The sequence below is a fragment of the Piliocolobus tephrosceles genome, chromosome 1 (assembly GCF_002776525.5).
Source record: "Piliocolobus tephrosceles isolate RC106 chromosome 1, ASM277652v3, whole genome shotgun sequence".
In the NCBI taxonomy this organism is placed as follows: Eukaryota; Metazoa; Chordata; class Mammalia; order Primates; family Cercopithecidae; genus Piliocolobus; species Piliocolobus tephrosceles.
This window is the reverse complement of record NC_045434.1, coordinates 109276028-109302745: the sequence shown is the minus strand read 5'-3', so window position 1 is coordinate 109302745 and position 26718 is coordinate 109276028. Positions and strand designations below refer to the sequence as shown.

Below are 26718 nucleotides of genomic sequence, written 5' to 3'. Positions count from 1 at the left end.
TGTGTGTGTGTGTGTGTGTGTGTGTGTGTGTGTGTGTGTGTGTGTGTGCAAGACTGATCAGTCTTAGAAGAGAGGGCTGTTCAGAGTCTTGAAGACTTGGGCATAAGGGACAGGGAAAAGCTTCCTAGAGAAGGGACAGCTGGAACCCGAAGAGCAAAACCAGAGCTGAGGAGGGATGAGGCAGGTGTTTCAGCAGCTGGCAGAGCAACACAGGTGGAGACCTGGCAGGGCAAGGGAGCATCCAAAGCTTGCCTCAGTGCTTGTGCATGAAGCCTGCCTGGCCACTCGGACCCGCAGACTCTCTCTCTCTCTCTCTCTGCTCCAACCCTAACATCTCATGTTGTATCATTTATTAGGCATCGCCCTGGACATTGCAGTGAGCCAGCTCTCCAATGCGTGAGTCTTGAGACCTCAGGCAAGTGGTTTTCCTTCTCAGGGAAGGGGCTCTCTCTAGTGCCCATAGCAACAATTCATGCATAATAAGAGCTCGAGAGTCATTTGCTTACAAAATAATTCTTGAGTGCCTACAACTTGAGTGCCAGGCTCTTTTCTGGGCACAAGGGAGGCAGCTGTGAACAAGACAGACCAGGCTATCCTTCTGGGAACTATAGTACATTCTATAAGGAAAGGTTATACAATAAATAAATAAATAAGCACATATGTGAAAGATAATTATCGTACCATGCAGAGAATAACAATGGGTAATGTGATCTGATCGAGTGGGGCTCCCCTGGACTGGCAATCAGAAAAGGTCTCTGACATTTAATTGATTGATTAATTAATTCATGTCTCTGACATTTAAGCTGAGACTGAATGATAACTATCTACTGAACCAATTAATGAACAAAAGAGAAGTAGGAAGGAAGACTTTCTGAAAACCATATTCCCGGGAGGTATGGAATTCAAACAGGGAGCCCAAGGGCTGAGAGGACACAGCAAAGTATCCTCTAAGATCTAAGAAGACTTCCTGGAGAAGGTGAGTTTTGCTCACCTTGGACTTGCAAAAGTGATTACATAGCTTGGCTTTTTGCTTAAGAGATGACCAGAAGAGAAGGCTCTGTGTCAACAGATGCTTATTGAGCAGATGCTCTGGGCTGAGCTGGCTGAGGGCAGGAAGATGGTGAAAGAAGACCATCCCTACCCTCTGAAGGCTCACAGTCCAGAAGCAGGAGATAGGCAGGCAAACACATAATTACAATAAACAGTGATGTAGTTGATGAAGGCTATGGCAGCCCAGCAAGTACAGAGTACTAAGTGGGAAGTTGTGAACTCTGCCTGGACAGACGGCTGAGAGAGGGAATGTGGGGTCTGGGACACTAGACAGAGAAGGTGACATTTGAGTTGGGGCCTGAAGGATGACTAGGAGTTTGCTGGGAGCCAGGGTGGGGGCAGGGAGAAGGCCCTCGGGAGGTGTTCAGGGAATGCGGAATATGGAGGAAGTCTTAGAAGAATGATGGTCTCGGTAGGAGACTCGGGACTATTGCGTGCTGGGCGCAGGCTGCGGAGGTGCAGCTGGAGAAGGTAGGGGATATTTTTGAAAATTCCTTAACTCTTTAAGGAATTCACATGTAAATGAGGTCATTTCTACAGTACAGGCAAGGCTAGAAAACTCAGCACGACTTTCCTGCCCCTATGCTGTGCTTCACCCTCTGTTAGGTGCTCCCTGGGGCCAGCCCTTCTCTTAGGAAGCCTAACAACTCCTCGACCTATCGCAGGTGAACAACTCAGGGCCCAAGTGACAGGAGTCACGGAGAGAAGGGGTCAGGCTTGAGATGGGCTTGAGGTAAAGCCATTGGTCTCTGACCCAGGCAACTGGGTTAACGGTATTGTCACTGACATGGGGATAAGGTCAGATTTGGAGAGATAAGAACCAAGAGCTTCATCTGGACACAGTAGGCTTGACTTCCCCGCAGCTTGAGGGAGAGGGGAGGACAGAAGAGAAGGTCCATGCCCCCATCACTCAGATACTGCACTTGGCCTTCTCCTGGGGCTCTCTGGTCCCCTCTGCTCCCCATAATCCATCCTCCACACGTCAGCCAGAGTGAGCTTTTAAAGCATGAACAAGATCAAATCAGCCAACTGCTTCACAGTCTCCAGTGGCTTTCCACTGCACCTAAAATACAGCCTAAATCTCCCCCAGCCTATGAATGAGGGCTGCGTGGTGTGGTCGAGGGCTCTTCCCAACTCCACGTGCCTCTGCCTTACCCCACTTGTTCACTCTGCTCCAGCCTCATGGCCTCCCTCCTTCTCTCATACAGGCCAAGCTCATTCCCATTATGAGGCTTTGGCTGTGTTCTGTGCTCTTTTTCCACCTAGAATGCTCTTCTCCTGGGTCTTTGTGGAGCTAACTTCTTAGCATCAGGCCCTCAGTCACTTTCTCGGAGAGGCCTTTCCTGGTGACCCTGGTTTAAAGTTGTCTTTCTCTCCCACCCTACCCTGTTCCATCTCCTTTACGGCACTTTGCTTGACGTTATCTTAGTCATCTGTACATTCATGTGTTTTTTATGCACCCCCCACTATCACCAGCATGTAAGAGCAGGAACTTGGTCTTATTTTTGGCTCTACCCCAGATCCTAGCACAGTACTTGGCACTTAGTAAACAGTTGGACTCTCTTCCCGGGAGCGAAGGATGGCAGGCGTGATGACTAGCAGGCTGCGCTGCACCACGGCAATGTGGGAAGCTCCTAGCTGGGGCTGGCAGAGGCTGCAAATGGCAGGGTCGTCAGGCCAGGAGTCATCCGGTCCCACTTGTGTAGAGAAGGGGAGATGCTCTGGCTATGGGGACTATGCCTGCAGGGAAGGCCTCTGCCCTGTGCCAGGCTGACCTTTCTACAGATTTCTTTCTCCTGAACACACACCCAAAGAGATTCCTCCTCAGCCGAAGTCGGAGCAGCAGCGGAAGGAGGAAGAAGAGGAAGAGGAGGAGAAGGGAGAAGTGGAGGAAGAAAGTGGAGGGAGGAGGAGAAGAACGAGGGGAAAAGAGGGAAGGGAGAGGACTCAGGGGGAGGGAAGGGGAGGAGGAAATGAGGGAGGAGAGGGAGGCGTGGAGAGGGGGAGGAAGCATGAGGGAGGAAAAAGAAGGGAGGACAGGGTGAGAGGGAAAGGAAGGGAAGGAAGAGGAAGGGGAGAAGGGAGAAGTGGGGAGGGAGAAAGAAGGAGGGAGACGAAGAGGGAGGAGGGAGGGATGATTCTATCTCAGCCAGCTGTGGGACCAGGCTGTAGACCAGACTGCCTGGGGGCTTCTCTGCCTTTACCAAACCTGAGGGTCAGGGAGAGGCCCTTGGGCAAGAACGCCATGCATTTTCCATTGCCTTGGCCTCACAGAGCAAAGTGCACACCAAATGGGGAGGTGGAGGAAGGGGTAATAAAAATCAAATTAAAGAAATTTTTTAAAGTTGGAAGAACAAATTATTTGGAGACGAAGCAAAAATATCTGTGACACAGCGAGCACTGTTTTAATGACAGCCCGTGTGGGAGGACAGTTTAGTCATAGTTTTCATTTTCTTGTCCCCGGGGAGCTGCATCCCAGTGATCAGGCCCTGATAGCAAACTGGCATGTTCCCTAGACCAGTCACCTTCCAGGCGCATTCAGCGGCAGGATGAGTCAGGGGGCTGCGGAGTAACCCCTTCTCCATATGCTCAGGATGCGCTAGTGCGTCCGCGGTGGGGGTTGGAGGGGGCCAGGGGGCTGGATGGGGGAACAGGCCTCGGGCCCAGTGGGTGGGCAGGAAGCTTCAGCGGAAACGCTGCCAGCTCTTGCCAGGGCCAGCCGGCTGGTGCATCCTAGCCTCCTGCGATCTCCTGGGGGTAAGAGTATGACGAGTCCTGTAACTGGGGCCACAACAAGTGTGGAAAAGGATTTCTTCGAAGAAAGCTTGGTTCACTGCCAGGAGGAAGAAGTTCAGGAAGCAGTTCTACCATCCCCTCAGGCGTGAGCACTTCCAGGACTAAGATAAAAATAATGAGGATAATTTTAAATGACTGCCAGGATGCGAGAGCTGACTGCGGGCAACACGCTCCACACGCGTTCATTCACTTCTCTTCATAACAGGCCCAGGAGGCAGGTGTGACCAGCCCCACGGTGCTGAGGGAAGCAGAGGCTCGGAAGCAGAGGGACGTCTGTGAGAACTCGGTGACTACCCATCAGGGCAGAACCGGAACCCGGGCCTATCGGCTACGAGTCCGTCCACGGACCGCGTGGGGTGGTGGTTGGGCACCTGCTTCTCTTCTGAGTTGGAGGTGGTGAGAACACAGGAGGGGACTGACCCCCTATTCCTGGCTCCTCACCCAGAAGATCTCAGCTCACTGATGCTACTATTTTATTTTTAATACCATTTGCTTAATACCACACGACATGCTCTCTGGAAATCAGGAGGGAGCAGGCGTGGTTCTTCCTGTTTTACAAATGGGGACCCTGAGGCTCAGAGAGAGGAGGCAAGTGGACATGGTGCTGACAGAAACTGCTCCGTGCCATGTGGACCCAACAGAACTGGGCTAGAGGCTACCTGTTAGCTGTGTAGTAGAGAGCTCATTATTTAAAATGTCTACCTGTATCTTCCTCATCTGTAAAATGGGAATGTTGAGATCCACCTCAGCAGACAATGATAGGTTCAAATGAGCAAAAGGAGGTGTGTTTAAAATGCTGTACAAACTCTACAGTGTCAGGCCAAGCTGGAAGGTGGCATCCCCTTCACAGGCATCATCATCAAGTCCTGGTTAACAGCATGGGCTCTCAGACTGCCTGGGTCCAAACACTGGCTCCTTCACTTATGAGCTGTGAAACTTTGGAAAAGTTACTTAACCTCTCTGTGCCTCAGTTCCACCATCATAAGTACCTTCCCTATGGGTTGTTACAGGGGTTACACACATACCACACGTGTAAGTGATAGAGTTCTGGCACATAGGAGGGGCTTAGTCACTATTATTATGACCACCATCACTGCCCCACTCCTGCAAACTGCAAACTCCTTAAGGCAGGCTGGGGTCTGTCTTGTCCGCTGTTGTATTCCCAGGGCTTAGCACATGGGCAGGCGAGGAGCAGGTGCTCAGCCCACCTGGTGCAAGTGGGGGAATGGACACCAGCCCCTGCCCTCCTGCAGCGCTGGCCCTGCCCATGAACTCCAGGACTTTCCTAAGTCCTCACCCACGTTTAGTGTTTGTAGGATTTCCTGGGGTTGCTGTGACAGTCCAACAGTCCCAGGGCTGCCTGCCTCTCTGCACCCTGGTGGTCCTCACAGTCTACAGGGGAGAAGGGGTTCTTCTCCACCCTCTATGGTTTGCCCTCTTTCCAATCAGCTCACCCCAGGAAACCATGGACTCAGCCCTTGGCAGGGCGCCTGGACCTCAGTCCCAGATGTCATTTCAGACATTGCATCTGGTTTTGTGGCTTCCTCCTCGCTGCCTCCGGAGGTGCTTGTGCCTGTGTGGGGCAGTCAGGCACGCAGGCCTCGTCTGTGCATGCTGGATGGTTCGGTGTGTGGTGCCCTTGTGAACGTGCATGGGGTATCTGGGGGCACAGGGGCAGAGTGTGTCTAGCTGGGTACGTGTGTTTCTGCCTATGTGGGGCCAGGTAGGGCAGGACATGCAGGTCTGAGGGCAGTGGACTGAGACAGTTGAAGGCAGATGGGCTCACGTGTAAGTCTGGGGTGCAGAAAGAAGCTACATCATCCACGTGTGGGTGAGGGGAGCTTGGGTGCAGGTGCAGGAGCAGGCTTGCAGGTTTATGTGTACATATGTCACATGGGGAGAGGGCAGGAGTGAGTCCCCAGAATCAGCTCTTGAGACAGAAATTCACCTCGTATTTTATTTAGAACCTGAAGGATGGACAAACACAGGCCAGGCATAAAGGAGAAAATACTTTTTATTTCCAAATATGCCTTAGGCCACCAAATACTTTGGGACACCAGTGGTTTCTTACCTCGAAGTACCACCTTCTTTCCATAAACACAGTCTCTCTCCCTCTCCAGCCTCATCGGTCCTTGGGCAATCCTACAAGAGCAGCCCACGAAACTGAACTGCTTAGGTTTGCATCTAATGCTTTATGCTTAATGCTTTACCTATGACCCTACGCATGGTCCTTGTCCTCTGGCTTGGATTCCTCATCTGTAAAACAGGGACCACAACAGTATTCTTCAGGGGGTTGAGGATTAAATAAATCAATCCACCTGGAATGCTTAGAGAGTGAAGGACTCTATTCATTTTAGCTCTTACCTTAGCCTGTCTTTACCATGATTCTACCTCTGGGTGGGAAACAAAAGTGAATTTTAAAATGCCCATCGCCTGCTTTGAGAAGGTCTCCTTGAATCTGCCCACCAGGGTTACCTCCTCCAGATATCTGCTCCCCCGTGGCTCAGCACCTGTACCTCCACATACCTGGCACAGGTGCAGTACTCAAAAAGACCTTACCATTCTGATCATCACTTGACATTGACAGCACAAGGTTACAATTGGTGGTGCACGTGGTCATCTCCCTTGGGAGACTACAAGCTTCCTGAGGGCCAGAACTGTTGAGTTGCCCCTTGGTCCCTGGGGTCTGGCACAAGGAAACTTTCAGTAAGCACTGAGTTAAATGAAAACTCAAATATAGCAGCCCCGTGGGCAGTAAAGTCATGTGTTTACTGTTATTTACTGAGTGTGTGCCTTAACTGTACACAAAGCACACGCCTTGCCCTCCTGAAGCTGAGTCCAAGGGAAAGGGTGAAAGGGAGACAGAAAGAGGGGAAGCAGCAGATACCACACAGTGTGGGGTCCAGACGGCTTCCACTGAGGCTACAGAGGGCAGGGGCAAAGTTGGGGGTAGAGGACATAGTCCTATGACCACAGCTGCCTCCGGCCCTCAGCTGCAGGACCACAGACCAGCCTAACATGGCAACCCCATTTCCTCTCCTATTTAGGGACCAAGCATTGCTGGGGCTCAGCACCATCTTACTGTTCTTTTCCCCATCATCAATGATAGTGGCTGTCCCACCAGTGCCAGGAACAGGGTGGCATAATCCTATCCCATCCTCCTCCTAGCTGTGGCAGGAGTACTCTCTAAATCTCTCAGATCTAGAGATCTGGGTTCCATCCTTACTCCACAGTGCTTCTCGCTGAAGATCTGCTCACAGTACAGCCTCACAGTGACTCCAAGGGTCACTATCAAACCTCTGTTCTGTCTCCTCCCTGCTTTCTGGCTCAATGCCTAGCTTATCACTGTTCCAGCAGGTGACTCCACAGAGCCCTGATAGTAACACTGATCCCCCAGGGGCTTCTCATGAGGATTCAATGAAACAGTCAAGGTAAAGCACCCAGGTCCAGTCCATGGGAAGCCCTCTGCCAACGCCAGTCCCTCTCCCTTCCATCTTTTCTTCTCTTCCTTCTGTTCAATGAGCATCAATTTGAAAACGGCTTTATGTTCTGCTTCTTGGCCTGCGGCAGGGACTGGGGTGGGGGAGGTGAGGTGGCCCTGGCCTTCCGCCTCTTTCTCTAGGTGATGGAAGTGATATGTCTGCAGAAAGGCCTCCTAAGATCAAAACCTAATGGCAATTTCTGTGACTTCGCCATCCCTCCACCAACTACAGGGGGTCTGCCACAGTGAGGGGACTGGATTCCATTAGCTGTACACTAGGCCACCCCTTAAAAGTCAGACCTGGGAAGCTGTTTTTAATTTCCTTATAGAGTGTGTGTGCACTCAGGTACATATATGAGTGTGGGGGGTGTGTGTGAGCATAGGGCAGCTGCAAAGGAAGACAGGGAACACAGCTGGACACTCCTAGGTGAGCTGTCTGGCCACCTGGGTATATGTGTGTGCGTGTGGCACTTAGGTGTGGGTGAGCCCCAGCAACTAAGAAGGAAGGGTGTGATACTCACAAGGAGATTCCTGCACATGCTCCTTATGAGTCCCTGGGGGAACCACACATCCATGCAGTGCCTCCCAGGACTCTCTGCAACACGGCCCAGAGCAGGGAATGATCATGGGCGCTGATCAGGGGCATTACAAGGCAGTGAGGAGGCAGGGGTAGTAGATTCAGCTTGGTGCAACACAGGAGTGCAGTATTAGATACTGTGTCTTGCCTGGGACCTGTGAGCGTGGTGCTGGGGGCCTATCTTAGCCACTACATATATAAAGACATATGGATATGCAGGGCTGCTGGGCACCTCACCCTTGCCTTCTCCACACCTCTCCGAAGGGACCCCCACCCAGAAGCAGAGACCCTTCTCTCCCTCTTCCCACTTCAAGGCTCTTTACTTCCCCCTGGAAAGCCCCAGTGATGCTGTATCTGAGACTACAGTACAGAAGAATTTCCCTGGACCTGTCTTCCAAACCTCTAGGAGAGAGCATTTCAAGTACTAGTGACAAGTGTGCTTACCTGCCAAATATCCATTTGCATAAGTCACTGTTAGATTCTAAAGGAACCGAACAGCAGCCTCCACCCTGCAAGCTAGCCACAAACTTGAGTTTGTAGAGGGGCACCACTTCCCTGACACTATGAAAACAAGTAGATGAATGCAGTTTTGCCAGTTAGGAGCTTTGTGACTATAGGAAAATTACTGAGATTCCTCGAGTCTATTTCCTCATCTGTAAAAGGAGGAAAATAAAACTGTTTATCTTGTATACTTCCATATGCCCAGTGCCTGGTAAACAATGGATGCTAAAAAAAAAAATACTGGTTGAGGCCAGGCGCAGTGGCTCACGCCTGTAATCCCAGCATTTTGGGAGGCCAAGGTGGTGGATCACCTGAGGTCAGGAATTTGAGACCAGCCTGGCCAACATGGTGGAACCCTGTCTCTACTAAAAATACAAAAATTAGCCGGGTGTGGTGGCAGGTGCCTGTAAACCCAGCTACTCAGGAGGCTGAGGCAGGAGAATCGCTTGAACCCAGGAGGCGGAGGTTGCAGTGAGCCAAGATCACGCCATTGCACTCCAGCCTGGGCAACAAGAGCGAAACTCCATCTAAAAAAACAAAACAAAACAAAACTGGTTGAATGAATAAATGAATACAGAAGGATCGTTATTGGGATTAAGTGAGTTGAGGGAAGTAAAGAATTTATCACAGCGATGTCACATATTATGAATTCAGTATAAGGTAGTTATTATTGTTAGCTATTATCCAGGAGCAAAATCTTATCATTCAGTCAGATTGGTTCCCAGAGCTAATATAAAAGTAGGTAATTAAGGCTAAATAGTGACATGCCCCAAAGAATCTAGCAGCTGCCCCTGGAGTCCAAAGGGTGATGAGTTATACTGCATTCCATTTATTTTAACAAGTTTATATTGAGCCCATCTTATGTGCCCAGAATTGGTGAGATCCCATGCAAGATACAAAGGAATTAAGTCAGGCTACCTTCCTAAAGGAGTTACTTTCTACTTGGAGAGGCAAGATCAACACTCATTAGCATAAATGCCTTCCAGCTGGAGCCAGAGACTCAGCCTGCATTCTAAGGGCTGGAGTAAAACTTTCATGTGTTTCTTCAACAAATATTCCTAGGGCACTGGCTGTGCAGCGGCAGGCCCCTAGCTAGGCACTGGGGACCCTGAGACTTACGATGAATTCAGTGAGCTGCTGCCAGACTAAAGAATGAGACCTCATGGAAATGGGTCAGAACAACAAATGCTGAAGCAGAGCACCGAGCCCAGAGCGCCACCTCTGTAGGTGGTGGGGAGGCTCATTCCCAGTACTTTTGATGAAGGGGTTTAGGAAGAATGCTTTCTTTTTTCTGAGATGTGGGTCCCAGAGCCCAACCTGACCTCTCCTACCTGGAGGCTGGAGAAGCAGGTTGTCCACAGGCACCTCATGTTGACCCCACCCGGCCAGTCCCTGAAAGCGGCATCTCCCACCATGGTCCCCACCCCAAGGTTCCCAGGAATCTTGGAGCATCAGCCCTGATCAGAAGGGAACTTAGAAATCATCTGAATGAAAGTGGAGCCTCATTTTGCCGCTGAGACTGAGGCCAGGAGAAGTTGAGGACCCCAAACTACTCCATCAGGCGGCAACAAAGCTGAGCAAGATCCCACGTGCTCAGTGGTCTACTCACTAAAGCACAACAATGCTTGAGGATTCGGAATCTCCCAGAGCCCCTCCGGCCTCACTTCATTCACAGGTGAATGCTGTATCCCTGCTCCCAGCATCTGGCCAGTGGGTCCGAGACAGGAACAGCGCTCAAATGACCAGTGAGGGGGCAGCCAATCCCAAAGTGGGTCCAGGCCTCTGGCGAGCTAATACGTGGGACACTTTGTACTGCAAGTCAGAGAATCCAGTGTGCAGGGATTAAAGGAGTGACAGAGCAGGTGAGGAGCACGTGACTTAACACCACACCCATATCCAGTGGCAACTGAATGAGCCCGGAGCAACAGACGGCAATTTGGTGGAAGGAAAGGCACCCTGGGACGAAGGTGAGTGCGGATGAGGAACACAGGGAGTGTGGCTAAGAGAGGCCCCCAACACCATGCTCACAGGTCCCGGGTAGGACACAGTGCCTAACACCACACTCCTGTGTGGAGCCAACTTGATTCTACTAGCCCCGCTTCCTCACTTCTTTGTAATGGGAGGGGTTTGTGAATGTACCTGTCTCATGTGCCCACTGCTGGTTAGTGTTAAAAACTAGTGGTCCACAGGTCTGTGGCCAGGAGATCCTTCGGATTCCAATCTGAACTTTGCCAGCTACTTTCCAGTGCTGCGTCCCCGGGCAGATTTAACCTTTCTGATCCTGTGTTTTCTCACCTGCAAAATAGGGACAGCAATATCTACCTTGAGGTTGTTGTGAGGCATGTCAAGTACCTAATACTGTGCCTGGAACATACTAGGTCATCAGTAAATAATATGATTAGTACCTTCATATATTCCCCTGCTCGTTCTGAACACTTGTGAAAGTAGCAGAGTGCTTTGCTCATAGTAGGTGCTCAATATATATTTTTAAAGATCCATATTTACATATATACAGACATGTGGATATAGAGTCAACACACATGTGTAAGTGTTACATACATATATACAGGCTGTAGGAGCTCAAAAACAGATTCTGAAGGCCAGAAGGGATTCTTTCATCCAATATGCTTTGGGGCAGAACTGGGCTGTCCAGAGAGAGAGGCAGAACTCTTTCTCTCTGACTCCAGTGTCTGGGACATATACTCCGCCTGGCTCACTGTTCCCTGAGAGTCTGGTGACCATCAGACCAAAAGAAGCAGAAGGGAAGTACCAGTTCCAGTACGTCGCTGCTTTCTCCAGCCTTCCTTGGTGCCTACTTACTATCTCCAGGCTAAAGTTAGAGCAGGAAAGGCTGAGCAGGTGGGAGGCGGAGGAAGGTCATGTGACATTCAACACTGATGTAGTGGGGGAGGGAAGATTTTCTAAATGTCCCTGCTAGCATCCAGCCTAGCCTCCTGGAGACAGCACCCACTCAGTATGTCCTGGGCTGTGGTCAAGCCTCCGAAAGATGCTTCTCTGCTCAGGCTCAGAGTGATGCTGCAGAGTGAAGGTTTCAGGGGAGAAGCCATTGATTTCTGATCTTTGAATCTGCTCATTAAGCAGCAGGGTGATTTGCATCTACTGCCGCATTTGAGCAGAATTTGAACAATGAGAATTATCTTGCATTGAAGCCCTCACCTGGCATTGCCGACATCTCTGAAAGAATGCCAGGCTGGCTGCGTACTCCCCACACTGACTGGCTGGGAGAGGGCCTGGGGCCAGAGCCAGGTGGTCATCTGCCTTCAGTCACAGCCCCCCAGACCCATGGGCTGCTCCTCTCTGCCCCTAAGCCAGTTCATAGGATGCTGATTTGCATGAGTCTCTCCAGGTCTGTCCTTCGCTCTCTCTTTCATGCCTGTGTTCTGGGAGCTTAGGAGCCCTGGGAGGCCAGAACCTTGATCCTTTTTCCTGGTATCTCTTATCTTACAATGTCCAGGCTGAGGGAGCTCAGTCCAGGCCACTGGATGGGCCACAGCTTGGGTAGCAGAAGTGAGCAGAAGGACAAGCAATTACCTGGTGAATTCAGGCAAATAAATAATTTGTTGGCCTTCTGGCTCCCCTGGTGTGCTGAATCCCTTTCATGTCTCTTTGGAGGGATTTTTTTTTTTGTCCATTAACCTCAATTTCCAGCAACCTGAGAGTTCCCACTGCACCCCTCCCAGATGGTGGAGTCCCGCCAAAGGGCCATTACTCTAGGACCTGGGGCAAAGGGTCAGTTGCCCTAGGCTCTGCCTCTGGTCTAAGGGACTAAGCCGACTGCTAAACAACCGAGAGGACCCCCTATTTTGATGCTCCTGTCGCCCTTCCCAGCACCCACTGGGCCAACCTCCCTCCACTGTCCCCAAGGCCTAGGGGTGGGGTTGGGGGTGGGTGGGTGGAGGAACCGTTTAGGGGCAGCTTTCCTAGTTGCTATAAATCAGCTTAGCTTTGCTGTTCTCTTCCCTCTTGCTTTACCTTTTGCCTGTTTTCTTTTAACCCTCTCTATGGGCAAAACACAGCCCCACGTGAGTGTGCCTAATTGAGGAATGTTAAGCCTTCCCATGCTGAGCTGGAAGTCAGCCTCTTTCAAAGCTGTCCACTGGGACGTACCCAGTGCAGGAGCTAAATATAGAAAGGGCTCCCTCCTCCCCCAGCCTCCCTCATCCTCTGTGGGCACGGGCACAGGCGAGAATCGATGCTACGCTTGGTGGCGACGGCAGGCTGCGTGACAGCCGCCTCTGCTTAGAGACCCTTATCTGCACCTGCCACCGATTGGCTCTGATAGAGCCCTGACATACTGGGGACAGGAAGTCACCATGGCGACCTCACACAGTGGAGCAGGGAGGAGACAGGGGCTTGACTCTGTGGAGGTAGATTCAGGGTGCACTTGGGCCACCACCCTCGTGGGCTCCCAACTGGCCAAGCAGGGATCATGTCCCTCTGCCCTGGCCACTCCAGGCCACCTGCAGAGGGGGCAGCCCTGTCAGTGACGGAGAGGGAGACAGGCTGTGTTATTCACGCCGGAAGTCCATGGCATTCTCAGAGAGCTCTTCCCCATGCCTCCCCAGAACACTGAGAATGGATGAATCAGTCCCGGCTCATCAGAGCCTTTCATGCTAAACCAGCCCAAATGACTGATTTAGAAACTGCGTGGTCTTGTTCTTTGAGTGGATTTCTGAGGCACACTCCAGAGCAGGCCCAGGTCTTCATTATCTCCATGCGCACCCTTTGATTAAGCATCTGTGACCACACAGCACTGTGTGCTGTACCCAAAGAGGTAGCAGAGCAGGAGACGCTGATGGGAGACACGCACCCAGAACACCCAGGCAGCAGGGAAATAATAACAACAACAATATCGCTGTACCAGCACTCAGCTGATCACCGCAGCCCTGTGAGGAACTGCTAGAATTCTAACTCAGTATGAGAATAGAGAGGCTCGGTGCTTTCACAAAGATCCCTGGTAAAGGGCAGAGTGGATGCACTCAAGTTTTCCAGCTCTGGTACCCGGTAAGGACACCTGGTGTTTACGAAACACTGGACCATGCGTCTGCAGCAACAGAACTCCTTGGGGGACAATCTTAAATGCAGATTTGTGGGTGTCACTCTGACCTGGAGATTCTGCTTCGAGAGGTGGAGGCTGGTATTGATCTGTCTTCAGGTGATTATGGCGTGCAGCCCTTCTGGGAGTCGTGTATGAAACCATCAATGCCTCTTTCAGGAGCCTTGGTGAGCACATGGTCCAGTGGGTCTCAGCCCCAGCAGGGCATCAGAATCACCTGGGCAGTTTAAAGGAACAGTAACGCCTGGGCCCTACCCAGGCCCTTTAAAGTAGAATCCTTCGTGCTGGGGCCTGGGCATGCCTGATCTTAGAAAGCTCCATGGGATTCTAATGTGCAGCTGGAACACTGGACCATGTGCCTGCAGCATCGGCCCCTGTATTTTGCAGATGAGGACCCTGAAGCTCTGTGAGAGGGAGTGAGTTGGATGAGCTGTCAGCAATCTCGTAACTACCTGGGTGGAGAACTGGGAGAACCCAAAGTTTTGACTTTCATTTCAAAGCTCTCTCTACACCTAAGCTCTGTGTCCTGGGGGCTGTGAGCCCCAGAGTAGCCACTGGAGTCCCATTCTCAAGGGTGGCGTACAATGGGAAGAGTATACTAATTTTCCTTTCCTAGACTCATTAGTTTGGAGACAGAGCTATCAGGCTGTGAAGGAAGGTAGAGACAGACACATGGAGCCTGATGCTTTAAAGTGCTTGTGGGGTGCAGAGACCCCCAGTCCCTGGGGTCAGCACTTGTGACTGTGAACACACCTGAACATCTGCACCACCTCCCCTGCCTGGAAAACAGCACAGAGTGTTACCTGGAACCATCTGGCCCATGTTGTAAGGACCATGTGAAGTTTCCCACTGTCCAGACCACTCCAGAAGAGGAGCTTCCATCCTTTCTGACCTCCTGCCATTTCGTGTCAGCATCAATTATTTGGCAGTTGTCATTTACTTGTAATACGTGACACCTAGAATCACTATATATATATATATATTTAAAATAAAACAAAATCTAACTACTTTCCTGTCTTATCAAGCCAAATAAGCAACTCGATTTTTAAATTTTGCCCTAGGCTGGACCTGGTTCTCTCTCAGGACACTGCTTCTTCTACCTTGCTTTTCCTCTCTACCCTGGGCTCAGAGATATCCCCTTGATCCCAACTTCTGGGGTTGGGGGATCAGGTTGTGCTGATCATTCATTCTTTCCTTATTCCAGATCTGCGCAAAAAGCATCCACTCCTTAATCCAGTCTGACCACAGCTATCAAGATGGATCCAAAGAAAACTAGGGAACCAGCTGCCCACTGTTTCCCAAGCTTCCCATGCTCTCCGGACTTCCATACTCCAACATCTCTGAAGCCTTTCTTGTCCCCCACACACCACACCTTTCTTCCCTCTAAGGTCTTGCTTTCACTGTCCCTGCAGATTAAAACACCCACTCCCCTCTTCTGGCTAACATTTCTCGTCCTTCAGGATTGGTCCAGAATTTGCTCAGTGGGATGACATCTTTACCCTCATTCCCTCCCTGCTGTCCCCCAATCCTGGGCTCCTGTTCCCATGTGTTCAGCCAGCTGTCGCAGCACCTGCCACACTTCATGCGGCACAAGTGTGCAGTAGAGATTGATGAACTGATCTCCATGAGAGAACAGACTTGTTGCTGGGGTGTGCTCAGGGAGTCCCAGATGTTGTCTTCAGATGCAGAAGAATTAGAAGGCAATGTTTTCTTTACGTGTGTATAAAATAACAAAGGGGAAGACTCTCAGACCATATCCTATTGGTATTCACATCTTGTGTGTTGCCCTTGTGTGTGGGCTGGACTTGTTGACTTGCTTCAACCTAATATGGCAGAAATGACTGTGACGTTCATCTTGGTGGCCTCTGTCTCTCAGATCAACTGCCCTTGGATCAGCTGTTAGCTGTCAGGACAAGAAGTAGGCCACATGGTGAGGAATGGAGACCAACCCACAACCATGTGAGTCAAGCTTTTAGGTGACTGCAGCTGTGGCTGACATCCTGACTACAATCACCTGAGGGTTCTTGAGCCAGAGGCACCCAACTAAGCCATGTCTGCGTTCTTAACCCACAGAAACTGTAAGATGATGAATGTTTGTTGTTTTGAGTAGCTAAGTTTTGGGGGAATTTTGTTACGCAGCAATAGATAGCTGATTAATATTTGTCCTTTGTATTCCTCCTATGTGCATATACACTGTGAGCATAGCACCTAAGAGGGCTTAGGACACGCCAGTGGACTGGAAAGGAAAGCTGTAGATCCTTCTCTTCTGGAGACTCTGTGCTAGGAAGCAGAGCCCTGATGAAGACAAGCAGCTTGCAGGTATTCTGTCTACCCCATAAAAGCCTGCTCAAATCCTAGCTCCTCTACCCACCTTTTAACCATTCTAATACTCACTGGATTCTGCCTCTCTGCAGTGTCTCCAGAACACACTGCCTGTCTTAGTAGTTCACTGTCTTTCTGCTTGAAATTCATTCATTCACTTACTCAACTAATATTTGTATGGACCAAGGACTATTCCCCACTGCAGAGGAGCCTGCAGCTCCCAATGCCGACATAATAGCTTCACTTGCACTGTTCCTTTTCCCTTGGTTTCCCTGAAAACACTCTGAGATAGGGCACTTCCTGCAGACTGCTGGACTCCCCACAACATCCAGGTCAGGTCAGCAATCACAAATACTTGATGACCAGAGAAAATGAAGACTTGCCCATCAAGTTTATATTTGTGTGGGATGAGACAAAAGAATGAGTAGCTGAGGGTTTTAAGAGTCACTCTTTTCCTTTCTCCCTTGGATATAGATCAAGATTTGACTGACATTTATTTAGCACCTATCATATGTCTGGAAAGCAGCTGGGCACTTTTCCATACATTAGCTTATTTAATCCTCACAAATCCTTGCTTGTGAGGCAAATATAATTCCCATTTACTAGTGAGTAAATCAAAGCTCAGAGAGGCAAAATAACTTGCTCCAGTTGCACAGTAAAAATAACAGCAAACCCTTTTGGAATGTTCTGAACAAACTCATTTAGTCCTCCTCCAGCCCAGACTGAGGCAAATAAATGTTAGGTAACTTGCCCAAGTTTACACTTGTAAGCTAGTAGGTGGCAGGGCCAGGAACAAAACCTGGGACTCTGACTTTAGAAGTCTTATTCGTAACAACACTAAGGGTTGTAGCAAGACTAAAATTCACAGTTAGGTCTTTGGACTGGAGTCCCCAATCTGTCACCCCCGCTCAGAAATGCTCTTTCCCAGTTCCTGCCCAGGCCCCCTCCCTCCACCCAACTTACTTCTCTCCTGTGTTCCAGTGACATTCCAATTTGATGATGAATTTGCTTCTCTTGAGTATTTCCTTGACTTAATTCAACACTTTTTTGGTCTCAAAAATGAATAAATCAGAACTCTTCTCCTATCATACAAATGTCACCCATTCCCTTCCCCAACTTTGTGGAGGTCTTGCTATTGAGGAGATGTGTATGAAAGGGAGAAGGAGTGGGGCAGACAAGAAAGGAATAAATAAAACTAAAGCAGCAAGGAATTTCTCATCTTGGAGGCTAAGTTCTGTTTCAAAATGAGTCCAAAACTCTGGTCTTGTGCCTTTTTTTTTTTTTTTTTTTTTTGTAAGACTGTGACAGTAGGAGAATAATGTGAGCTGGCAAGTAATAAATAGTTTTTACAGGCATCAGGTGGGAACTTAAAATTCAGAAGGCAGGATCCTCAATTCTGAATTAACTTCCTTTCTTCCTGGGCACAAGAAGGTCTATGTTTCTCTCATCTTCTCCCTGGCCCCACACACGCTCTTTCATGCAGTCAACATTCCTGCCCCACAATAGGTGTGATTGCATCCCATTATGTTGTCATGGCAACATCCACTGCCATCTGGGGGGTGGGGAGGTGGCAGTGGAAACAAATGAGTGGCCAATCAGGCTTTCCAGGAACGTCTCATCATGACACACTGCTCACTGCCAACTGCCGGAGCTGGGTGGAATAAAGATGAGTGCGCGAGGACCCTATTGAGGGGGGCGCAGTGAAGGTGCCCCGCCTAATCTCGGCCAAGGGATCGAGAGTCAGAGGGACATTTTGTCCATGTGAATGTCTCTTTGCTGACTGATGGGTTATTGATCAGCATGAGAAGGGAGAACCAAACAGCAAACGGTAACACAGAAAAAGCAAAAGGCCCTTCAAGGTGGTAATTGTCACGTGATACGTATGAAGGATACATGAGAGTTAGTTCTTTTCCGTGCCAAGATGGGCCAAAGATTACAGAACCTAGTGTCACCATGGTCATTGCTTCTTCCTTCCCCCCAGCCCAGAAACAGAAAAGGAAAGGTCCCATTATCAAGACCTCCAAGGACAAGAACCAGTGAAGCCTGGTAACAAATACACTATGCTTGGAAGATCTGCCAGTTAGCAGCTATGTGGGCTCTCTGCGGTTAACATCTCTCAGCCCCGTTTTCACCTTTATGAGATGGGGATTATAATACCACATCCTTTGTAGGGCCATTGTGAGGAGTGAGTGAGCTAATGCATGCTCACCTCATGGTAAGAACTCCATAGGTATTAGCCATTACTATTCCAACGGATCACACACACTCAGCGCCACCCAGGATGATGCCACTGCAGTGTCTCCCTATCTCCCTACCTTAGGTTCTACATTCTGGGGAGCAAATGCAGCAGGAATATATTTTCAGTGGCCTGGAAACCACAGCTGTAGCCTTTGGCCGGAAGAACCTCCCAAACTCTCTAGGTGGGAGCAAGCCATTGCCTCCCTCTCAGAGGACCTGGTGGAGAGAAGGTTGACAGCTTGGCATTCCTCTGTAGAATGGCTTTTGACTTTGCACTGCCATCCACAGAAGAGCTCCCTAACCTCACCCGAGGGCACGGAATGGCCTTTCCTTAAAGGTGAAGCACAGCATCATTCTCAAGTGCCTTTGCAAATGTACGTGAACAATCTCTCAAGGCTCAGATCAAGAAGTCTCCAGCTCACACTCCTGTCCCAATATCCAATGCCCGACATTGAGCCCCTGGGGCTTTCTGATCAAGAGCGGGGAGGACAACCAGCCAGAGCAGGCAGCTGAGGTCGACTGGAGTAATTAATCCTAAAGGTTACTGGTGCCTGTTCCGCTGGGGAGCAGGAATCCAATTACCCACAGTGACAGCAGCTTAGTCCCTGGGGAGATACTCATCGGCGGAGCGGCCGACGACCTGTCCACCTGAAATCTTCCTGACGAGCAACCCCCAGCTCCACCCCCTTCACTTCCTCCACACACCCTAGTCAGGCACAGACCTCAGCTAACCGGGACATTGCCCAGGCCACACTTCCTGGGTTGTGGTGCAAAGGAGTGAATTCTGGAAGACTGGACCAGGACAGCTTCTGGAGGTCTCGTAACAAGAACCCATTTCCCCTGTAGAACGAAGACCGAACTGGTCATTTACCCAGGCTGAGCCAGACCTATATGATACATCAAAAGCAGAACAGAAAGAAAGGGAATGAGAGAATCCAAATGAGTTTATTTGTCCATTAAATAAATAAGCAAAATTATGCAGATGTGGAAATGGGCATATAATTTTTAATCAATTGCTCTGGCATCGTCGTGAACAGACCTATGGTACTGGATGAGGGGACCGCTGAGAGATAATTCTTTCTGGCTCCCTTTCCATCAGCTTCCCAAAGAATGTAGGTTAGGAAGCGGGGAGTGGTCTATGCCAGATGACCTTCTTGCTTTTTTTATGTGGCCCTGACTCTGACTAAGATGGGCTCCTACTTCTAGAATTTATTCCCTGGACAAGAGTGAAAAAGTGGCCAAGTCTTTTGCATGGCTACCACCAGGGAAAGGAATTTGACTTTTGTAATGCAAATTTACTTCCTGGCTTGAAAGTACATGATTAAAATGATATGTTTCAATGTGGGAGCCAGACAGCAGATTTGGTATTAGAAGGCAGCAGCTGCTGCTTACACACAGGGGTGTCTGCAAGGTAGACGGAGGAGTAGGTAAAAAAGTATTTGTTGGGGCCTAGAGACCCTAGGACTTGCTAATCAGAATGGACCATTCAGGTGCACTTATATAAACCTAAACACAACCAGGGTGTAGTATAAGAAAAGCTGAGCACCTTCAAATTGGTCATTTAATCATTCAACAATATTTATTGAGTACCAAATCCATGTACCAGCTGCTGTATATGGTTATATAGCAGCGAACAAGACAGACTTAGTGAAGACTGCTGACCAGGCCTCAAATTCGGACTCCACCACTCAAGAATAATGTCATATTGGGCACATTGCTTAATCTCTCTGTGCCCCCAGTTTCCTCTAAAACAAGGATAATGCAAGTGCGTATTGCCACCTCTGCTTTCAGCCATGATAAAAAGAACTGGATTTACCTTTCTCTCTTAAACAACTAGAAAGTCATACAAAATATATGAAATAAATATTTTCAAACATTGGACAAAAGGCAACACAGGACTATGATCCTTGAGAGAGGTGAATCAAATGAGAGACCCCTACAATTTCTCTACCCTACTGCCTGCATTGAATTTCCAGGCTGCAGCACAGGGAAGGGGAACCCAAACAGAGCCCAGAATTCTTCGAGTTCAAGATGACTGAGGCAGCTAGAATGTGCAGGCACAATGCCAGAAAGAGTTTTGGCTATCTGAAAGGGGATCCACTTAAAGAGCTCTGGCAAAATACGGATTTTCACATACAAGGAACGAAACTCCATAAGGCTGGAGAAAGAACCATCGCAAAGCACTAAGCCAAATGATTTCCAGAGCTGGGAAGAGTTCATATTCCCAGGTGAGAATGAACAGACTTCATGATACAGTTGTGTGCTGCATAACAATGTTTTGGCCAATGCCAGATGGCGTATAAGATGGTGGTCTCATAAGATTATAAAGGAGATGAAAAATTCCTATCACCTAGTGACACAGTGACATCACAGTCATCTTAACATTGTAGTGCAATGCATTACTCACATGTTTGTGGTGAAGCTGGTATAAACAAACCCACTGTGCTGCCAGTCCTATGAAACCATAGCACATATAATTATGTACAGCACACAATACTTGATAATGATAATAAGTGATCATGTTATTATTGGTTTATGTATTTACCAGTTACTGTTATTTTAGAGTGTCCTCCTTCTATGTAGGAAAAAAAAGAAAGTTAACTGTAAAACAGCCTCAAGGAGGTCCTTCAGAAGGTATTCTTGAAGAAGGCATTGTTATCATGGAGGACGGTGGCTCCATGCATGCTATTGCCCCAGATGACCTTCCAGTGGTACAAGATGTGGAGGTGGAAAACAGTAATCTTGATAATCCTAACCTGATGTAGGCCTAGGCTAACGTGTGTGTTTGTGTCTTACTTTTTAAAAAAGTTTAAAAATAAAAAACCCCAAAACCCCCTTTTTTACAATAGAAAAACTTATAGAGTAAGGATGTAAATAAATATTTTTATAACTGTACAATGACAGTGTATTTGTGTTTTAAGCTGTTACTGGAAGAGTCAAAAAGTTGCAAAAATTAAAAAGTTTCTAAAGCAAAAAAGTTACAGTCAGCCAAGGTTAATTAATTTATTATTGAAGAAAAAACAATTTTGTAGTATAGCCTAAGTGTACAATGTTTATAAAGTCTATACTAGTATACAGTAATGTCTCAGGCCTTCATATTCACTTACCACTCACACAGACTCACCCAGAGCAACTTCCAGTTCTGCAAGCATCATACCTGATAAGTGCCCTAATACAGGTATAGCATTTTTAATTTTTTATACTATATTTTTACTGTACCTTTTCTATGTTTAGATACACAAACAATTACCATTGTGTTATAATTGCCTACAGTATTCTATACAGTAATATGCTGTACAGGTTTGTAGCCTAGGGGCAATAGGCTATACCATATAGCCTAGGTATGTAGTAGGTTATACCATCTAGGTTAGTGTAAGTACACTCTATGATGTCTGCCCAACTAAATTGCCTAACAGTCCATTTCTCAGACTGTATCCCCATTGTTTAATGATGCATGATTGTATACAAAGCAACAAGTAGGGTCCTCAGAAAGGCATCACATTCACGGTGAGGCTAAATTAGCCCTAGACAAAAGGCAGTGCCAGACTTACCCTAAGAGATCTTAAAGCGAGCCCTGAAATAATCAGACTGATTCCAATTAGCTTAACTGTATACCAGAACAAAGTACAACACTCTTTAAAGGAATACAAAAAGAAAAGAAATCAGTGGCTATAGTAGTAAAATTAACTATGTCTAGCATCTAATAAAATAGGGCTAGGTGCAGTGACTCATGCTTGTAATCCCAGCACTTTGGCTGAGATAGGACTATCACTTGAGCCCAGGAGTTGGAAACCAGCCTGGGCAACATAGGGGGACCCTATCTCTAAAATAAGCTGGGTGTAGTGGTGTGCAGCTCTGTTACCAGCTACTCAGGAGGCTGAAGTGAGAGGACTGTTTAAGCCTGGTAGGTCAAGGCTGCAGCAAACCATGATAGTGCCACTGTACTCTACTCTGGGCAACAGAGCAACACCCTGTCTCAAAACAAAAAACAAGAAACAAAAACAAACCCCACAAGGTATGCAAAAAAGAAAAAAATAATAACTAATAAGCAGGAGAAAAATCAATCTTTAGAAAATGACTCAGAAATGACAGCGATAATGGAATTAGCATACAGGAATGGTAAAACTACTATAGCCAATATACTATATGCTCAAGAATTTACAGAAAAACATGAACATGATAAAGATTAAAAAAGGAAGACAGAAAAGAGACCCCAATAAAACTTAAATAAATGACAACATACAATAACTGAAATAAAAATATAATAAATGAGATGAACAGATACATCAAAAGGATCAGTAAATTTGAAGAAATAGAAGTAGAAAATATCCAAAATAAAGCAGAGAGAGAAAAAAGATTGAAAAAAGAAAATCCTTAGCATCAGTGACCTGTAGGAAAGTAACAAATCATCTAACATATATGTAACTGGGGTCCCCAAAAAGAAGAGAAACACAGAAGAAATATTTTAAAGAAATGGTCAAAAGCCTTCAGAATTTGGTGCGACTTATAAACTAACTGATCCAAGAAAAAGGCATTGAATTCCCAGTAAACACCAACCCTACCAAGGCAATGATAACCAAATTGCTGAAAACAAGTGATAAAATCTTAAAAGCAGCCAGTGGGAAAAGGACATTGCACAAAAAGGAAAGACAAAGTGGCAGACTCTTGTCATAAATTATGCAAACCAAAAGACAACAATGGCCTGAGGTACTGAAAAGGAAAAAAACCTGCCAACCCAGAATTCTACATCAAGCAAAAATATCAATCAGAGATGAAAGCAGAATAAATACTTTTTCAGATCAAAGCTGAGATAAGTCATCACTAGCAGATTTGCCTGTAAGAAATTTTAAAGGAAGTTCTCCAGGAAAAAGTAAAATGAAACTAGTATAAATCTGGATCTACACAAAGGAATAAAAAGCACTGGGAATAGTAGATATGTGGGTAAATTGCAACAAATTTTGTACTTATTTTTGAAGTCTCTTTAAAAGTGTTAACTGTTTAGAGCAAAAAATTTTCACTGTATTGCTGGATTTATAAAATGTAGAGGTAAAATATATGACAATTATATCACAAAGGACAAGAGGTACAAAATTGAATATATAAGTTTTTTTATAGTATACATGAAGTGGTATATTATTAGAAGGCAGACTTTGATATGTTAAAATGTATATTTTAAATCGTAGAGCAACCACTAAAAAATAAAAGACATATGGATAATAAGCCAGCAATGGAGATAAAGTGAGATCATAAAAAATAGTCAGTTAATACAAAGTAAGGCAGAGAGGAAAACATGAACAAATTACATATGAGACAATCTGAAAATAAACAGCAAGACAGTAGACTTAAACTCAATCATATCAATAATTACATTAAGTATACCTAGCCTAAAAACTTCAATTAAAAAGCAGAGATAATCACATTGGATTTTTTTTTTTTTTTAAAGCAAGACCTAACTATGTGCTGTCGGCAAGAAACACACTTTAAATATGAAGACACAAGTGTGTTAAAAGGAAAAGAACAAAAAAAGATATATCAGGAAAAAACTGATTAAAACAAAACTGGAGTGACTATATCAGACAAAGTAGCCTTTAAAACAAGGAATATTACCAGGGATAAGAGGGATTTTACAATGAAAAAGGGATCAATTAAAAAAAAAAAAACGTAAATGTACATGTATTTATTGATAGACTTCAAAATACATGAAGCAAAAGCTGATATAAAAAAAAGGAGAACTAGACAAAACCACACTTACAGTTGGAAATTTAAGCATTCTTGTCTAATTGATAGAAAAAGTAGACTAAAAATCAGGGCGGGTGTAAAAGACTTGAACAATCCCATCAACCTCCTCAATCTAACTGACATTACTAGAACACTTTAACCAACAACAGCACAATCCACATTGTCTTCAGGTACATATAAATCACTGGCCAAGATAAGACCATATTCTAGACTATAAAGTCTTAATATATTGTGATAAAATGAAATCATATAGTCTTTAATTTGACCATACTAGAATTAAACTAGAGATAGAAAATGAAAAGATACCTGGAAAATCCTCAAATATTAGAAGATTAAATAATGCACTTCTTAAAAACCCAGGAGTCAAATTTAAAAATCACAAGGGAAATTAGAAAATATTTTGAACTGAAAAAAATGACAGTATACCAAAGTCAATGGTATGTAGTAGCTAAAAGTGCTTAGAGATAAATTAATGGCATTAAATGTTTATACTGGAAAATAACCAAGTCTCAAATCAATGATCTAACCTTCTACTTCTACCTTAAGAAACTAGGAACAGAAGAAAACTAAAACTAACGTATGCAGAAGGGAAAGAATAATGAGCAGAAGTCAATGAAACAGAAAAGCAAAGAGAAATTCGATCAAACCAAAAGCTCTTTCCTTAAAAAGATGAATAAAATTTAAAAACTACCAGACTAATCAAGAAAAAAGACAAGATCACCAACATAAGACATGAAAGACTGAACATCATGACAGCTTTCACACACATCAAAAAGATAAGAGAATATTATAAACAACTTCATGCCAGTAAGTGTGAAAATTTAGACAAAATGGGGAAATTATTTGGAAGACACCAGCTACCAAACTACCAACACTCAAGAAGAAATAGATAACTGGAATAGCCCTATTATCTGTTAAATAGATTGTATGTCTAGTTAAACCTTTCCACAAGTAAAATTTCAGGTACATGTGGCTTCATTGATAAATTCTACTAAACATTTAGGGAAGAAATAATATTAATTCGATATAAATTCAGTGTGATTTATCATACAATAGACTAAAAAAGAAAGGCCATATGATCATCTCAATAGATGTATAAAAAGCTTTTAACAAAATATGATGCCTATTTATGACTGGAAAAAACCCTACAGCTAACATCACACTTAACGGTGAAGACTCAATGTTTTCTCCCTTGGACTGATAACAAGGCAAGAATGTCTGCTTTCATCATTTCTATTTACCATCTCATTCAACATCGTATTGAAAATCCTAGCTGGTACAATAAGGCAAGAAAAAAATTTAAAAAGGATACAAACTGGAAATAAGTTAACACTGCAGGCTCCATGCTCGTCCATGTAAAAGTATCCCACTTCCTAGGGAAGGCATAATGACTGAATTACAAGGACTGAGCTACAAGTATGTGGAGTGCTTAGAATAGTCCCTGGCACCTCAAAAGTGCTCGGTAAATGCTCACTATTGCTGTTAATTCAAATGATTACAGAACAGAACTGAGACCATATAATGGGGATCTATCCATTGATGGAGGAGGTTGTGAGAAATGTCTACTTGCCTCTGAAGCACCAGACGCTCACGCCCATGTGGGAATGAGGGAGGGACACTGGAAGACAGGGGGAAAAAATGAGCCCTTACATTTGTACTTCTCCATCAAAGGCCACTAGGACTCCAAATCTCATATAATCCTTTAATGACCGTGGGAAGGGACAGGGCAGGTAGAATTATCTTCATCCTAAGGACAGGGGAACTAAGGTAAAGAGCCATAGACCTGTGCAATACCAGGACTAGTCCTGAGGTCTTCATCCCAGACCACTGCACCTTACACTACACCATTCTTCCTTTCCACAGGACAGGTCTCAAAACAGGGTGCTTCCCTGCTTCTGAAGACGGAATTGAATGGGCGCATTTATGAGAAGGCTGGCCCAGAACACAAGTGCACCTTGATAAACAATGGTAGTCTATGAGGCACTGGGAATCCAGGATCCTGGGGATTTGCCTCTTTGCTTTTGTGAGGTTGTCTGCATATTTGGCAGAGTTCACACAGTGAGGCTCCTAGAAGACTAAAACTTAAAATACCCAAATCCAATTGTGGCACATAATAAGTGCTCAGTAAATGTTTACTTAGAAACTCTAATCTGACTGGAGCCCAGGGAAGATGCAAGTGGCTTACATTTAATGAAATAAGCGTGCACAAGAAAACCACTTTGTAAACTGTAAAACAATGTACAAACACTGATGTCAATGCTAGCAGTTGTGTGAGAAGACAATGAGATCTAAAAAGGAAGACCTGAGCAAACTGTCATTTGGGTGAGTGTAGGAGCAGAGCTGGGAAGAGACCTGGAAACTTGAAAAATAGAGTTTACAAAGCATGTAGTAAATGAATTGACGGGCATAGGGCTTGGGGAGAGAAGCAGGCTTCTCCAGCATCTCTTAAGGACTTTTCAGCACTGTGCCACGTGCTAGAGAGACAGAGATGAGAAGACACAGTCCCACCACTAGCCAGCTCATGGCCTTGTGGGGAGCGACAGGCACATAGAGACCCTCCACACGCTATAGTGAGTGCTGGGATGGCAGTAAGTCCATGGTGCTTTGGGGACACAGAGTATTTGGGGAAGGGGAGAGGGGAGTTGCTAGTGAGAACAGAAAAGAGCGGTGATAGAAAGTCGTTGTAATATGAAACTGAGGGGCTCAATGGAGCCCAAATAAAAAACAAAAACAACTTAATTTCTTTTGTTGCCCAAAGGAAGGATAGGAAGTACTTTTCCAGGCTGGAGGCAGGGAATGATGAACCAGGAAGTACAACTAGGGATGATGAAGCAGGCTTTTGAGTCATGAGATTATTTTTCTGGGCATGGGTTATACCCTCAAGCTTTTGTCACTTAACGAATGTTAACATGATTTTTTTACATCTTAAATGGCCGT

The 26718-nt window shown here is 46.3% G+C and overlaps 1 protein-coding gene and 1 long non-coding RNA gene across 4 annotated transcripts in view; one reads left to right on the top strand and one right to left on the bottom strand.

Annotated features, from left to right (window-relative positions):
* Positions 1–26718, bottom strand: part of KCND3 (potassium voltage-gated channel subfamily D member 3) — a 213957-nt gene that overhangs the window by 115378 nt on the left and 71861 nt on the right. The window lies entirely within an intron of this gene.
* LOC111556025 lies at positions 17791–19032 on the top strand. The gene is made up of 4 exons (XR_002735703.1): positions 17791–17850; positions 17976–18019; positions 18225–18416; positions 18889–19032. It is a non-coding gene; the product is annotated as an uncharacterized LOC111556025 (long non-coding RNA).